General features: G+C 38.9%; 1 long non-coding RNA gene across 1 annotated transcript in view; it reads right to left on the minus strand.

Moving 5' to 3' along the window:
* LOC141511790 (uncharacterized) overlaps positions 1-1,567 on the minus strand; it is a 61,303-nt gene extending 59,736 nt beyond the window's left edge. The window contains exon 1 of the long non-coding RNA XR_012475407.1: positions 1,337-1,567. This is a non-coding gene — a long non-coding RNA (uncharacterized LOC141511790). The remainder of the gene's footprint in view (positions 1-1,336) is intronic.
* Between the last annotated feature and the right edge of the window lie 7,823 nt (positions 1,568-9,390).

A 9,390-nucleotide genomic window follows, 5' to 3' on the forward strand; every position in this document is an offset into this window, starting at 1 on the left:
TGGCAGAGATGCTGAAATGGTTTGCCATTTCCTTCTCCAGGTCATTTTACAGAAGAGGAAACTGAGGCAAAGAAACAGGGTTAAGTGATTTGCTCAGGGTCCCATAGCTAGGAAATGTCTGAGGCTAAATTTGAACTCAAGTCTTCCTGACTCCAAGTCTGGCATTCTATCCACTGTGCCACCTAGCTGTTTTGGAGAGGAACAGACAAACAAAACTAACCAAAATATCAGTCATCAGGAAGAATATTCACTGTTTGACAACCATAGTTCCCAAACCCTGAAAGGGGTGGGGTGGGGTAGAAAGTAATGTTTGAATTTCAAGATATTTTCAATTTTATTTCCTTCAATGTTTTTCCCAAATTGCAGAGAAATCCCCAATCTAGGCATATCATCTATCTATTCAATTTTTAAGTTTCTAAAGTCTTTCTTATAACAACCTGTAAAGTAGAGGGGACAAGTATTGTTCCTCAATTTACAAATGAGGAAATTGATGCCTAGATACGTGACCAGATTTGCAGATGGTCATGGAACCAGTCATATTCAGAATCAGAATTTGAACTCATGGATTCTGACTGAATGGCCAATTTCTTTTTCACAATATCCTGAAGCTGTCTGTGTCTGTGTCTATGTCCGTGTCTGTGTCTGTCTGTCTGTCTGTCTCTCTCTGTCTCTGTCTCTATCTCTCTCTCCCCTCCCATCTCATCAGTTCCAATGGGACCAATTTTGATTTCTTCTGCAAACACTTATTAGATTGGACACATTCTTCTCTCCTGAGTTCCAGGCCTTTATTATCATATATCTATAGGACATTTTGAATCGGATGTCCCATAGGCATCTCAAACTCAAACTCGTCATTGCCTTGTCTCTCTCCTGCCAAACCCATCATTCTTCTGAAGAGTACTACTATTCAAAGCACCCCCATCCTCCCAGTCAGTCTTGGTATTGCTATGAAGTCTTTATTTTCTCTTGTCCTATGGATCCAATCATTTATCAAATCTTGACATTGCTTTCTCCACAGCAATTCTCACATTCTTCATCTTCTTCCCAGTCACACAAACAGTATTCTGGTTCACTCTCATCATATTTCTTAACATCCATTCTTAACACAGTTGACAAGATAATTTTCCTAAAGTGTAGGTTGAACCATGCCACTCTCAGAATTCCATAATCATCAGTGGCTCCCTATTACCTCTAGAATCATTACAAACTCTTCTGTTCAACATTTAAAAGTCTTTACAACCTGTCTCCTTCTTATCTTTCCAGGCTTCATTTACCATACTCCTTCCCATGCATACTACAGTCCAATCATACGCATAAACTTGTTCTGACACCTTACCTTTCTGTGTCTTGGTACTGGTCATCGCCAATGCTCTTCATGTTCTTCCAATATCTACTTCTTTGTGGCTTAGATGGCACAGTGGGTAGAGTGCCAGCCCTGAAGTCAATAGGACCCAAGTTCAAATCTGGCTTCTAGCTGTGTAATCTTGGGCAAGTCACTTCACTCTGATTGCCTCACATCAAGAGCTAAATCCAATCATTCTGATCCATATCTGGACACTGGACCCAGATGGCTCTGGAGGAGGAAATGAGACTGGTGACTTAGCACAGCACCCCCCCCCCCCCAATCAAATCCAATTCATTTGCTTGTCATGGTTTCACATCCCTGATATCATGGTATTCTTCAAGAATGAAAGACAAATATCAGCAACATCAATATCATCTCTTCTGTAAGAAGCCTTTCCCAGTCCTATTGTCTTCCTCACTTCCACCCCAAGTTGCCAATATTTTCCACTGGTGACCCTCCACTTGGTCAGTTTGTATTTTATGATGCATGTTGCCTCTTCCGTAAGCATAGAAACTCCATAAAGTGAATTGATTTGTTTTGTCCTTTTCTAGATCCCCAGCATACACTTCAGTGCAATCAACCTAGCAAAGGCTAATAACTGTTTGTCACTTAATGGATTGCCTCACGTTGATTCCATTTAGTTTCTGAGAGACAAACATGGATGAAAATATCTGTGGAAGTGGGATTCAGGAGACCTGAATTTTATTCAGAGATTCCAACAATAATACCTTTAGAGAAGAACGAAAGCTTAGAGGCTATCTGGTAAAACTTACTCATTTGACAGATAAGGAAACTATGGCCCAAGAAGCCATGTCCCTGGTTTGATATCACAAGTAGAAATGCTATTTGAATCTGATGTCTTTGACTACAAATCCAGAGCTCCCCTTCCCTAGTTCTAGCTGGACCACAAACTAGCCTTGTCACCTGATCAGCCTTAGTCTATCTTATTATGTCATATCACATTATATCAAATCATAATATAGCCTATATCACCCATAAGATGGAGAAAACAGAACGTCGCTTTTTTTCAAGGCTTTGTGAAAGCCAGTTGTCAAGGATTGTTGAAGGAAAAGGGCAAACAATAATATGTGGCCGCAAAGAGAAAATTAGAACAAAGAGTGGATCTTAGAGATCAAGATTGTGGGACGACAGAAATGCTGAAGTATGGAAGGGCATGACAAGTCGGGAGATTAATTGGCCACAAGGGAAAAACACACTCTGGAAAAGAAGAGAAAGAAGCAAGAGAAGGGGGAGAAGAAAAACCTGCATTGATTTTGTTGATCAGAAATGGAGATGTGACTCATGGTGTGCTCTTTGCGGTTTGTTTGGTTGTAGAAAGGAAATGAAAACTGGGGAAATGGTAATTGAAGCATTTCATTGTGGGAGTTTGTCTGGCTTGAAAAAGTCCTTCTACCGTACCCAAGGGACTAGAACTTAGAATAGAGATTGAAAAGAACAAAAATCTGCTGACATTTTCCAATGGAATAAATTCAGTAATCAGTTTCATTCTGCCTACTCTCATTCTTTCTTTTTGTTCTCATCCTCCTTACCCATTCATCTTCTTCCCCCTTATCAGCCTTTTCCACCTCTTCATCTCCCTCTTTTTCTTCACCTTTCTCCTCTCTCTTTTCCTCTTCTTTTCTTCACCATCTTCCTCTTTTACCCTTTTAAAGAATATTTTATTTTACTTGTGATTTTCTTCCTCCTCTTTATTTTCTTAATTCTTTCTTCTTTTCTTCATCTCTCTCCTCTTTTATGGTCTTCTTCCTTCTCCTCTGACCACTTCATCTTCCCCTCTCCTTCCCTTGCCTTCATCATCTTCTACCTTCCCTTTATCATTCTAATTTTTTTCCTCTTTATCCTGCTCCCTTCATACTACTCTCCATTCCTCTTTTTATTTTCCTCTCTTTTTCATCTTATTTATCTTTTTTCCTCCTTTTTCTTTCCCTCTTCCTCCTTCCTCCAAAGAGGAAAAAGAGAAGGACAAGAAATAAGAGGAGGAAAAAGAGAAGGAAGGGGAAAGAGAGAGGACTGTGAGGAGGAGGGAGAGAAGAAGGATATGGGCTGTAGAAAAGAGGAGTTTGTTTCTGGACATGTGGAATTTAGCTAGATGGAGGGAAAGGTGGAGAAATCTAATAAGGAATAAATTCAGTGACGGTTGTGTCTGATCTAAACACAAAGTCTTTAGCCCTTAGAAAGGCAATGCACATAATAGATTCTTATTAAATCTTGATTATATTTTGCAAATCTAAAGTTGGGTGTAGAGCCCTTGACCTAGGAACAATTATTAGAATTTGAAAGGAATGAAAACTTTATGCACTTGGTGGTTTTCTCAAATTGTTTTTGGAAGCAGTTTTGCTCTGGGACTTCTGACGTCTGGAACTGAAGATTCCTTATGTATCAGAGGGCAGCAAAGAGTAAAGAAGGAAGGGAGGAATAGAGAAAAAAATGGGAAGAAAAGAAAAGCACTTAAAAACGGGTTGCAATTAGGTAACCTAAACTTATAAATGCAAGTGTTTTACTAGATAGAGCCAGGAGCTGCCATTCTAGATAAATTGGGAGAGTCAGTGGCATAAGGAGTGAGCCATTTTCCATTGAAAGATGGAGGCTTGTCTATACGTGAGACTGGCACTCCTCCCCCTATACCCCAACCCACCCTAATTCTGAGTTTTCATTGGAATTATCAGCACAAGGAAATAAATCTGTAGGTGAAGGAGAATATATTTTGGGGTCACTTGACTATGACTAAACCCCTAATGATAGCACATTAGGTAGTATATAAAGTGTAGCATTCTCCATTTACCAGGAATGATTTGTAAGTCAATTCTAAAATATTCTGCCAAAATACATGAGAGCATTTAGAAATTGTGACTTGGGATTTGCTTTAAGACTTTGATTTTAACTGAGAGTTATACTAATATCTGATCCTTATCCTTTATTTTTGTGTTAATTTTGTGGTTTCCTTTGGTTTTTCTTTGTCGATTAGTGACCATCACCTATCAATAATAAGAGACCTGAGAAATAATATGTTATCTGGGGAACCTCACCAGTCTTATCTGCCCATGATCTTACTATAACCCAGAGACCAGTGTTAGTGACTAGCACTCAAACTTCTAGAATGGACTGAATTGCATGTACCTGAGAAGCCCAACTGTGCCATTTTTCTTCTTTATAGTGAAGGTAGGAAGAAGTCATACTTAACACTGCCTTTTCTTAGAGCCCTAGGTTACATACCAGTTGTCTAGGACTTCCCATTGGGAGTTTTAGGATTTGACTTTTTTCTTACCTTCTCCTCTGTCAAAGCAACCTGAGGACATTGCATTTGGAGTGGCAAAAGGATCTTAGAGATGAATCATTTAGTCTCCCCCCACCAGCTGAGGGAAATGAAGACCAGGTAGGGTGCCACACATAGTTGAGCATACAATAAATAAAAGAACCAAGATTCATCCAGGGTTTTCTGATGCCCAAACTAATACTCTGGGGCTACAGTCATCAAAGGTTCTATTCACCAGGTCTCCCCTCTCTGGGCCAATGCATCATATAAATTCATCTATACTAATGAGTGCATGTATAATAATGATAATAATAGTTATTCTTAAATTTTCCTTGGTACTTCCTAGAAGCATAAGTCTTAATGCAAAAAAATCCAAAATGCCAGGACATTTGGGAATCTTGTCCTATTTGGGGACACGGAATTTCCCAATCCCTTTCCCCACATACTTATAATGTAGAGACAACAGTATTAAGTATATTTTTGAAGATTTAATAAAGTCTTCTTTCTGAGAGATACCCAATTGGAAGAGACATTTGGCATTCTCCAGTATTCCTGAATCTCTGGTCATTAGTTGGCCAAGCTTTCAATCATCACTAGGCAAGTCAATGACAAGATAAGAAGCAATTAAGATCATGGCTGATAGACCTGGTTTTGAAAGAGACTGGGGCCAAAAGTGAGTATAGTGTGACTCATAATAGTTCTGAGAGCTCCATAAGTAAAACATCTTGGATCCATGAATTTTTTCCAAAATTAATAAGTACATTTATCTTGTCAGTCTAATTAGAGAAGCTCTATCCTGATTTAGGGAAATCACCAACCATCAATTTTACTCATTTCCATAGATAGTTTCCTTCCTTTCCTTTTTACTTCTGGCCATCCATCTATCATCTCTCTATCTCCCTATCTATGTATCTCCCTAAATTCTGAAAGGAGAAACAGCATAGTCAGATTTCTTGGAAGAAGTGGCATTTAATCTGAGTCTTAAAGGATTGATGAGATTTATAGAAAAGGGTCAATGGTTTAGGGCTTCCAAAGGATTAGAGGGAGTTTCCCAGAAAAGATGACCTAGGGCTCAAGAATTCAGAAAGAACTAAACCAACTACTGTCACATCTGTTAACAATTATTAACTCTATTGGTTTAAGGGACCGGGAGTACCAAATTGGTCTAGGAAGCATCCACGCAGGAATTGCAACCAGACCCACACCTCCCATTAACCACAGTTGGGCTCTTTCTGCCAGAATCAGAGAAGGGTCTCACGTTGGTGATCTGATGATCATCATTGGCCCAAATCCCACCCCCCGTCAACTTTTATAGATAGTCAGAAATGTTATTTGTTGGATTGAGATTGTAATTCTGATAGCGAGACCCTTATTCAGGAACCTGGAACCTGGAAACTCTGATATTTCAGAAAGTGAACTTCATTAAGATGGAACATGGGTTCAACTCTAAATTTTTCCATTGACTGATAGTCTAACTTTGAGTAAGTAATTTAATTTCTCTGAGACTCAGTTTCTTCAAGGGATGGTATTTTTCCTAACTCTTGGTAATAGATTTAAATTTAGATGAAACAGAAAAATCCTTTGAAAACCACAAATTTCTACTAAAAATGGCCAATGAGAGTAAACTAAGGAATTTGATTCACAAAATGTGATTTTCCTCTTGGGGGTGGGGAACAATTGAGGTTAAGTGACTTGCCCAGGATCACAAAGCTAGTAAGAATCCGAAGCCAAATTTGAACCCAGGGCCTCCTGACTCTAGAGCTAATATTCTGTCCCCTGTACTACCTAGCTGACCCAGATTTCCTTTTCATGAAGGACCATGAATTCTAAGTTTTTCTCTAAATCAGAGCATCCCAACCAGGAAAATCCTGAAGTAGTTGATACTGGCTAGGGGCAAATGGGTATTTAATTTTTGATGTGTTTAAACTTCTGAAATCATCAAACACTCTAACTAGGGCTTGATTCCTTGTTTTGTAGATTGTCTAGACCTGTGAAAGTCATGGAGAAATTTTTTTTTTGTTTTTTATAAGGCAATGAGGTTAAGTGACTTGTCCAAGGTCACACAGCTAGGTAATTATTAAGTGTCTGAGGCTGGATTTGAACTCAGGTCCTCCTGACTCCAGGGCTGGTACTCTATCTACTGTACCACCTAGCTGCCTCAGAAAATTTTAACAATACAGATTAAACTTAAAGGTCTGTCTTATATATTTTTTATTCAGGGAAACTCTTGTTAAACATTTACCAAAATAATCTTGTTCACAAGGTGCAAGTCTCATTCACAGGTCTAGTCCCTTTCTCACTAGAAGGGAGCTTATTCAATTAAGAGAGGCGCCATGGATATAGAAAGCACTAGAAAAGACCTAGAGATGAACCAGAAAAGTCATTTGAAGCAATTCCCTTGGGGCTCAAGTCCAAAGTATCATTGAATCACTGAACATGAACCTGATGTTTTCAAGACTATTATAGTGCAATAATGAAGTTGTTATAAAAGGTTGGAAAGGATGATAACACCACAGTGTAGGATTTGGAAAGGACTTTAAATCTTTGAGTCTGACCCTTCATTTTCTTTTTTTTCAGATCAGGTAACTGAGTCAAAGGGGTACTTAAATGGCTTGTCTAGGATCACAGCCAGTAAGGGCAGGATTGGCACCGATTTGCAATGAGAATAGTATGCTGGCCAATATGAGGATTAGCCCATCTAAGGTCAGAGCAGTTTATCAAGACAAATTTGGACAGTTGGGGAGGAAGGAATTTTGGATCCATCTCACTCTTGGAGACCATCTGTTAAGCTAAAAGACAGACTAGGAACAGATCTGTGATTTCGTTAGCATAGAGAATTCCAGGATGAGTGAAATTCCCTATGCCACTATAAGTTGCCACCTTTTCTCATAGCTGTATCCTTAGAGAGTTGCCTAGAGTTAAAGTTTTCCAAGTACAGTCATGGTCCCTGTAACCCTTTCAGTGGGTTTACAAAGTTACAATGATTTTGCTAATATTTCTATGATGCTTTAATTTCTTTTATAGCAAATATCAGAATTTGATGGTGGCTCAGTGGATAGAACCCTGACCCTGTAATCAGGAAGACTCATTTTTCTTGAGTTCAAGTCCAATCTCAGACACAAACGAATTGTATGAATGGAGAAAGTCAGTTAACCTTGTTTGCCTCAGTTTCCTTATGTGTCAAATATACCAGAGAACGAAATGGAATCCAGTCCAGTATTTTTTTTTGCCAAGAATCATAAAGAGACAGATACAAGTGAATGGTCTAAACAGGCAACCAAAAAATCAATATCATAGCAACTCTTTGGAAGGTCTCCAATGACATTTTAGAAAGCTTAGGGGTCTTGAGATTAAAAAGTTTGAGAAATGCTGACCCAGAACATTGAAAGGTTAGGAGAGCTACCTAAAGTCACCCAACTGGTATGATTTAGAAGCAAGATTAGAATCTAGTGCTCCCTAGCTTTCAGCCAATTACCCCATGCTGCCTCTAAGACACTGACAAACGGCTTATTAGTATAGGTAAAAGAAGCACCCACAGGGACAAAATAACCCTTCTGTGCAAGTCCTCAAGTCATATATAACAGTTAAAATCCCATTTCATGAATTATAACTAACACTCAAAATTTCTGGATGCTACCCAATAGAAATTTGCTCTAAATCTAAATCTTACTTTCTGTAGGCAATGAGGAATACATATATCAGCCTTGGGGGTGGATTCCAAAGACACAAGAAAATCTCATTTCTCCTTGATTCAAGGTCTTCACCTGCCTGTGAACTGATTTCTGAGGGACCCAACCAATTTCTTGTAGATTCTGGGCAGGTGTGAGCATGGGATTTGGATATCATTTGGATGGTCAGTGTGTGGTGGACTTGGGGTTTCTAGTAAGCCAACAAAGCAAAGAGCAAAAATTATATATGCATGTTGAGACCCGCTATTGTAGGGAACAAAATTACCCCCTAGGGGCAACAGACATTGCCTTTAGCAAAATAACAATTTAGAGGTGTAGATTCTGCATTCAGATTAGATGGGATGTGATCCAAGCCCGTGACAGTTTATGAAATTGTCTTTTTTCTTATGAACTTGACAGACATCAGCCTCTCCTCTTCTTGGTTTCCAAATATGAGAGATGGAAAATATGCAAATAGAGCAGATTAAATGTTTAAAAAAACCACATTGTCTTGCATATATTCCTCCCCCTTTACCCTCAGCTAGATGTTAAACATTCCCAAGCACATTTCTGTCTATGAGACTCTATTTCCTTGTCTGTAAGGTGAAAATAGTATTAATAGCTGGACAACCTACATCACAGAATGTAGAACATTTGAAATCCTCTTGACCCACAATTTCATTTTCCCCGTGAGGAAACTGAAGTAAAGAAAAAAACAAAGAGGCTCCCTTAAAATCATCCAGGGAAGTGAAAAGAGGTCGAATGAAATAAGCAGAAAGGCTGACTATAAAACTCTCTAGAAATGCCATCTAGAAACACAATCCTATACGTTGAGCTGTAGTACGACAATATTAACGGACAGCTAGGAGGTGGCATAGCGCAGAATGCTTGCCTTAGGTGTGAGAAAACCTTAACTCAAATCTAGCCTTGGACATCATTTTAACTGTGTGATCCTGGGCAAGTCACTTAACTTCCATCTGCCTCACTTTCTTCAGTTGTAAAACTGAGAATAATAAGAGTAGCTAGGTTGTTATGGGCATCAAATGGAGTAGTATTTGTAGAGTGCTTCGCATGTTTGGCATTTAATGATGGTGATTGTCCTT

The sequence above is a fragment of the Macrotis lagotis genome, chromosome 2 (assembly GCF_037893015.1).
Source record: "Macrotis lagotis isolate mMagLag1 chromosome 2, bilby.v1.9.chrom.fasta, whole genome shotgun sequence".
Classification (NCBI taxonomy): Eukaryota; Metazoa; Chordata; class Mammalia; order Peramelemorphia; family Peramelidae; genus Macrotis; species Macrotis lagotis.